Below are 7,216 nucleotides of genomic sequence, written 5' to 3'. Positions count from 1 at the left end.
TATATATGTATATATATAAAATATATTTATATATCAGCTGGCATCCTTCAGTAAAGAAAACATTTTTCTTCCCCCATCCCCATCTTTCTCTCTCTCAACCTCTCACTCTGTCTTCTCTCCTTTCAACTTTATTAAGATATAACTTTCCATAGCACAAATTACACATATTTAAAGTGTATGATTTGATGACTTTTAACCTGTGTATAACCCCATGAAACCATCACCACAGTAAAAATAGGAATTTTTTTTTACTGCAACGGTAGGGGCCACAACAATGAGAGGCCCGCGTACCGCAAAAAAAAAAAGAAAAAGAAATAAACGTTGCTTTTTTTTTTTTTTTTTGCGGTACGCGGGCCTCTCACTGTTGTGGCCTCTCCCGTTGCGGAGCACAGGCTCCAGACGCACAGGCTCAGCGGCCATGGCTTACGGGCCCAGCCGCTCCGCGGCACGTGGGATCTTCCCGGACCGGGACACGAACCCGCGTCCCCTGCATCGGCAGGCGGACTCCCAACCACTGCGCCACCAGGGAGGCCCAGCAACGTCTATTTCAATGGCAAAACAAAAACCAGGCCAAACAGACAACATATTTTTGTTACTAAAAAAGGAAATGACCTGATCTGAAGCAACATGTTCACTAATCGCCCAATTTGAAGATGCTTTTGAACACATCCTCAACCAACCAATTCCGCGAACCTTAACACGAGATGAAAGACATTTTTCTACATCTGGAATGCTTGTCCTAAAACTAAGATTTCACTACTGGATAGTAAAATTCATGCTTGTGAGATTTACAATTTTATTTTAAGAGTAAGGTTTAAATATTAAATATTTGTGATATTATCTTTGGATTTTTAAAACGATTTTTACTTGGCATTTATTCTGTGTTAATGTTTCCTTCTAATTTTACCTTCTAATTACTATCAAATGCCTATATCAGGTAGATGTCATTTTTACATGTTATGGAAACATGTAATTTTGTCACAATATTTTGGTTCACAATAGTAATAGCCAAGCATTTATTATTACACTTTTTTTTCCCCACAGAAAACCTTTCAAACTTTTAGTCTAACCCTATCACAGAAAAACGATTCATTGTCTATTATTGTGGCCAATCTTTATTATTTAAAAACACGTAAGTGAAGTGTTATGGAAAAAATACAGAATAAATTGTGATTTGGGGAATTCCTGGGAATTCCAATTTCTTGTTTCTGCCTCACAAAAATGATTATCCGTCAGGAATTTGGAAACAGTAGCCTGTATTAAGGCAGCCATAGTGAAAGTACAGAGGAAAGGAAAAAATAAAGAGGTATTTAAGAGGTAAACCATCAGATTTAGTGGCTGATTTGATGTGAGAAATAGGGGAGAAATGACTCTAGAATAACTTTTTAAATGTCTGGTTTTGCAGATGTGGATGATGAAGATTTCAGGAAGGAAAGCAGTGTGGGGCAGTGAGATTGCTGGAACACAGAAAGTTGAAGGAGCCTGAGTCACGCGCTTGAGAGTGTCCTCAGCAAAGAGGTTTGTTCTAGAGATGGAGGCTCAAGACTCAGTAGCAAATAGATAGGAGTCAGAATCGTGGGCAAGTCAGTATTTGCTTCCAGCTATTTCAGACATGTTTAGTCCATCTACCATAAAGCAGAAGAGGTGGGTGTTTGGGAGCAGTATGGGATAATTATTTTACTGCTTTCCCAACCTTACACACTACCTTAGTCATTCTGGCAAACAAAATACGACAGCTGGTTATGGTTTTTAGCCTCTCAGAACTTCTGAAGTTACAGGTTTATGTACGTCAAAACGATGAAACAAATGCCTTTTGCTTTTCCTTTAGTTGAAACCGAAATATTAGTGAGAAGAAATCTTCTTTCCCTCTTCCTTTTCCTTTAATTACAACATTTTAAAATATAGAGGAAAAACTTATGAAAATGAGTTAAATCAACTAGGAAGTAATGTAGAATAGAATAAGGGATGAAGAGACCACTATCCCATGTGTTATCTTAATGTAAAATGGTAATCTCGAGTGCCGTGAGGACCTCATTCTAATTACTTTTTTAAAAATTGACTATCTGTGACTGTGTATGCTATAGAGCTTTTAATTAAGCAAAGCCTCCAGAGTTACACAAATTAAGGTTTGAATCCTGACTCCACTGCTTCTGAGCTATGTGACCTGAGGTGAGCTGTGTAATCCCTCTAAGCTTCAGTTTCCATAGGGGCAAAATGAGTCCTCCTCGACTTCTCCCATTCTCTAACCTGTGCACCTACTAAGCATTTCTTGCATCTGTCACCGTCTCTCTATCCACACTGCCAGTACCCAAGTCCAAGCTATGGACGTCTCGTGTATGGACCCTCACGACAGCTGGCTGTTGCTCTCCCCACATTTAATCTTGCTCTCTTGAAATCCATTCTCGGTCCCACAACCAGAGTGATCATTTGAAGACATAAACTCTACATTTAAAAACCCTGTAATATCTCTCCTCTGCTCTTAGCGATCACCACCTACCATCACCCCGACAAATGGGGCGTCTATCTCTGGGCCCCCTCGGGCCTCGGGGTCTTTGCACAATTTGAAGACAACCTCCGTCTCCTCCACCCCATGCACTTTGACTAGCTAACCCAGTTTTATCCTTCAAGTCTCAGCTTGGAGGCCACTTTCTCAGGAAGTCTCTCTCCTCCATCCCCCAATTCTGGATTAGATTCCCTTTATGGGTGTTCCTATAACACAATATACTTCTCTCATCCATTCTGCATTCTGTTTTTCCTAATTTTACATTAAATTTTTAAATAATTACTTTTTCTATTAGTCAGGGTTTTATCAGAAAAGTAGAAGCCACTGTGTATGTTGCACGTATTAAGAGTTTTAAGATGGGGAAGTAAGGTTTATGCAGCCACTGGGGAAGCAAAGATCAAAAAAGTCATTGTAAATGCTCTCAGCCTGCAGCAATGAAGCATGTGATCCCCAAGAGCTGCCCTGGGAAACTACAAAACTTATGAATCTCTGAGATGTTTCTACCAGCTATCTCAGCCTGTAGCATAACACAGGTGATTCTCTGAAAATCTATCTGAAAGCGGTTTGAACCCTGCATTTCTCTGTGTACCTGCCTCCATCTGCCCGGGGAGAATAATGATCCCTCCTCCTCCCGCTTCCTCCTGTAAGTGCTTTGCATTGGATGATTGATTCCTCCTGGAACCAGGCAGAGAAGAGGTTCCGGGAAATGCAGCTATCAGTTTCTCTTCTCCAGGCAGGAAGACCTCAGAAGGGGATGTCAGTGATGTCCAGTTGACAACCCACAGTTCAGCACATCTGTCCTATGACCACTGAAAACACTTATGTTAATGACATTGATGATATTGAGCTTGATAGATATCTTCCTTGTTCAAGGGGCACCAGTGCCCAAGTTCCTGTAAAAATCACAACTACCTGGCAATGCACGTTCAACATGGTCCGTACAGTGAGTGTTACGACTGAAGCTGAGTTGTCTGTGTACTTTTTATGACTGCTGAGTGGATAAGGGAGTCACATCCTTGGGTCCAACACACAAAAAGTGCTGAGAGCACTGCCCCGGATTGAAACCCACCGTCCTCACCCCATCCCGAGTACGTCAAAAACCAGATAATCAGTATCAATTTGGACTCAATGCTCTTTAAGGCTGTCCAGGATTTATTTCCCCATTGTGAGTGGATGCTCTTTAAGTTAGATTATAAACCCTTAGAGGGAAGGCGCCACATCTGTTTATTTCATCTGGTTTGGCTCTGTGCGTTTAACAGATAATCTTTGGATTAACCACTGAAGGAAAAAGATGGCCTCAAACTTAATGAAGATTGAACACAGCTTATATCATCTTCCACAATTATAGTTATTGAGGTGATCTTGGCAGACCTTCCTGCTCCAATACTGTAAACTTGAGAGTGACCAAGACCCCATGGGGACGGGTGGGTGGAGCCCTGCTGCCAGAGCTGTGGTCTGGGTGGTTGAGGGTGGCCCCCTTTTTGAGCTACTCTCCTTCTCTGTTGTTTTCCTTCTCCCCAGAAAGGAAGTGTCCACCTGTGCTGGTGTGGGTCTTCCTCCCTATTTGGCTATGCTCTGGAGGTTCTTCAGGAAGGATGGGCCAATCACCTTTCCTGCCTGAGATGCTGAGGTTCCCTGCCAATGCTTGTGGGTAGAAAAGAGACCAAGGTAAATGTCCCTACTTTGCAATTGGAGGACATGAGGCTGGGGAGACACAAAAGAACTCACTCTAGGATTATAGTCAATAGATGGGAGAGATGAAAATAACCTGAGTAATAGGCCCCATCACCTAATCTGCTGAGGATGGAAGGGTGGATAGCTAGATAGAGCTAGCAGAAAGAGACCTTAGTCATCTAAGCCAACCTCTTCATTTTATAGAAAATTGAAATCTGGAGAGGAATGGTGACTTGCCCCCTTACACTACTGAAAAACCTCCCTTTTTTGGATACAATCTGATCCTTTGTGCTTCTACTAGAGATGAAGTCGGGCTAATTCTAAACAACTGCATTCATTCCAGGACCCCAGGGAGCCAAGGAACACTTGCAGGGCCAATACTACCTACCTTTACCTGAAGTCCCAACCAATTAATTCAGCAAATAAATAAGTGAATTTCAGCTAAATAATCACAAGGTATGTATTTTAAATTCTCAGGCCAATGAGGTCACAGAATAATCCAGAAGGAAGCAACTAAGCAAAAGCAAATGCTATAAAATACAACTGGAATAACTGACTATAAGAAAGAAAAAATAAATCCCGAATTTCATGTCCATAAAACCCAAGGAAGTATCTCACTGATATAAACAAAGTATATATTTTTTCATTAATCATGCTTTTAGGTTTGTTTCCTTTCTGATGGTTCATGAAAGCGCAGCTTTAAGACAAATGCCCTGGCCTCCATTTGCAGTACTGGGGCCTGTAAGACCCTCTTCTATAGAAATTCTGGAGGCGCCACTGTAAGGGAAGCATGTGGAACACTGCAGTGGTCCAGGGAAGCGAGCTGGGCTTGTATCACTGGGCAGACCGTCTGAAAAAAGTCTGTAGGAACTCAGATGTTTGTGCCGTTAGGGCCATGCTGTGACAGCTGGAGCTGTCTCTCAATGTGCCTATCATTAAACAGCACGCCCCCGTGGGACTGATGGAAGACCCCTGAAGCTGGGTGGCAGAGAGCAGAGCTGCAGGAAACTCGAGACGCCTGCCTTGAAGAACCCAGCGACTGGTCCGGCTCTTCCTCCAACAGACGCAATGGCATCCGAACAGAAGGAACTTTTTCTCTGTCCTACCACCTTTCGGAAATTTACTCTGGGGTGCTGGGCAGAGGGAGGCGCAGGACCGGCTTACACTGTTCACGAACACTTTAGAGCCTCCACTTACAGCGCTGATGCCCTCCCGGGACGGAGGACGGCTCTGTAAATCAAGCCCTTCTCGGTTCGTCAGCCCTGGGTCTGCTGAGTCCTCACGTCAAAGGCAAGTTGGAACAGAGTGGAGACTTTGGCAAAAGACTTTCTCCCCCTCCAGCTCCCCATTTTAATGAAACGATTCTAGGGTGAGGTCGGTCCGGGAATTATTTCTCTGACTCACATTAACTTTGCTCTTTTTCACACACTCAGAAGCAGCACCTCTGAGTCCCTTGTAGCCCTGGGCACAGGGAGGCCAGGGTTGGGGCAGAGCTGCACTGGGGCCCACTCCACTCCCAAGGCTGAGAAGACAAACAGGGAGGCGTGTCTCCCAAGCCGATTTCTTTCATCACCCCAAGCTATCTGGGGACACCATTGCTACACACCTCATGAAGAAGCCGCAAACTGGTTCTCGCTCTCAAATAAGCAGGTGGGAATAGGTCTGCTTAAGATCCAGTACGAAGCTTATAGAGAGTTAAGCTAAGCAAGAAGGGAGGCGGTTGGTCTGACCTCTGCCCTTCTTGTTGAGCAAGGAGCAAGGGGGACACTGCCTCTTCAGAGACTTGGGCTAGCCCGGGAGACACAGACCCTGGCCCGGAAAAGCAGCTGGGCCATCTGGGCGGGTCCTGTCCCAGGCTTCATCTTTCATAATCTGATCTACTCTGTTGGCACTGAGCGTGCAAGGATGACGACGACATAGTACCCACCTTCGAGAAACTCGCAGTTTAGTAGGAGAGCCGGGCACGTAAAGAGCTCCAATGTGCTTGGGAAGCGCTGAGGCAGGCTCCTGCGTGGAGTGGGAACCGGCGGTAACACGCACATCACCCGAGCACGCGCACACGCATCCTCACTCAGAACATAGGCTCTGTGTCATCACAGGTCCCCGGTCACAACAGGACCGGCGGGCGTATTTCAGGTGGAGCAGTGCTGACTGTGTTCTGCCTCTTTCTTAGAGGTGCTCTCACTCCTGAAATTTCAGAAGCCCTGGCTCAGTCAGTCTGAAACAAAAAAGGGAGTGTACAAATCCAAGAAAACGCACAGCACAGGCCTCCATGCGGCAGCCATCCTGGCCTCTCGCTCTCCCTGGAGAGTAGAGATGGCCGGTTGTCAGCTATCCAGGGCTCAGGACTCCTAAATTCTCTGCCCTGCTCCTTGACTGACCATCTACGAACTTGAACAAGTCTCTGGCTTTTTATACCTTGGGAGTTCTTTGAATAAAATGTAGAAATGGTGTTTTATTGGAAAGCGAATTTGGCTTGTGACATCATTCACTCGTGTGTTCATTCATTATGTCGGCATTTCACAATTATATTTGAATATGTATTACATGTTAATGTGTTGCTGCAAAAGTCATGTGGTCAGGAGATGAAGATGAATAAAACGGGCTTGCCCTCAAGGAGCCTGCCCTCAGCATGAGAGACCTGAGTTAATCAACTAACAAAAACTCAAGGAAGAATGACATAAATGCTCTAATAAAAATATATCAGTAGAACACAACATTGTAAATCAACTATATTCCAAAATAAAATAAAAATTAAATTTATATATAAAAATATATATGATATATATTTATCTATCTATATATATATGATATGTATATATCTCAGGAGAATTTCTAGCAGCAAGCCTGCCTGCACTGACTTGGGCTTTCTTCCTTATTTCATCTACACATAGATACGCTAGGTAAACAAAAAAATGAAGGAAAGAACTCAAACCTAGGGAGAATGGGAAGTGGGAGCTAATATCATAATGGCCAAACAGTTTATTAGGCCTGCATATGGGTCCCAGGGACTGCAGACTGATTTTCATGTTTATACTG

At 43.8% G+C, this 7,216-nt stretch overlaps 1 long non-coding RNA gene across 1 annotated transcript in view; it reads right to left on the bottom strand.

Moving 5' to 3' along the window:
* LOC113612765 (uncharacterized) overlaps nucleotides 1–6,838 on the bottom strand; it is a 30,968-nt gene extending 24,130 nt beyond the window's left edge. Inside the window, exon 1 of the long non-coding RNA XR_003429955.1 lies at nucleotides 6,105–6,838. This is a non-coding gene — a long non-coding RNA (uncharacterized LOC113612765). The remainder of the gene's footprint in view (nucleotides 1–6,104) is intronic.
* Between the last annotated feature and the right edge of the window lie 378 nt (nucleotides 6,839–7,216).

This window comes from Aethalodelphis obliquidens, unplaced genomic scaffold, assembly GCF_003676395.1.
Source record: "Aethalodelphis obliquidens isolate GAN/ISIS:26980383/991018 unplaced genomic scaffold, ASM367639v1 scaffold82, whole genome shotgun sequence".
NCBI classification, from domain to species: domain Eukaryota; kingdom Metazoa; phylum Chordata; class Mammalia; order Artiodactyla; family Delphinidae; genus Aethalodelphis; species Aethalodelphis obliquidens.
Note: the sequence above shows the minus strand (reverse complement) of the source record. Positions and strands in the feature narration are given on the sequence as shown.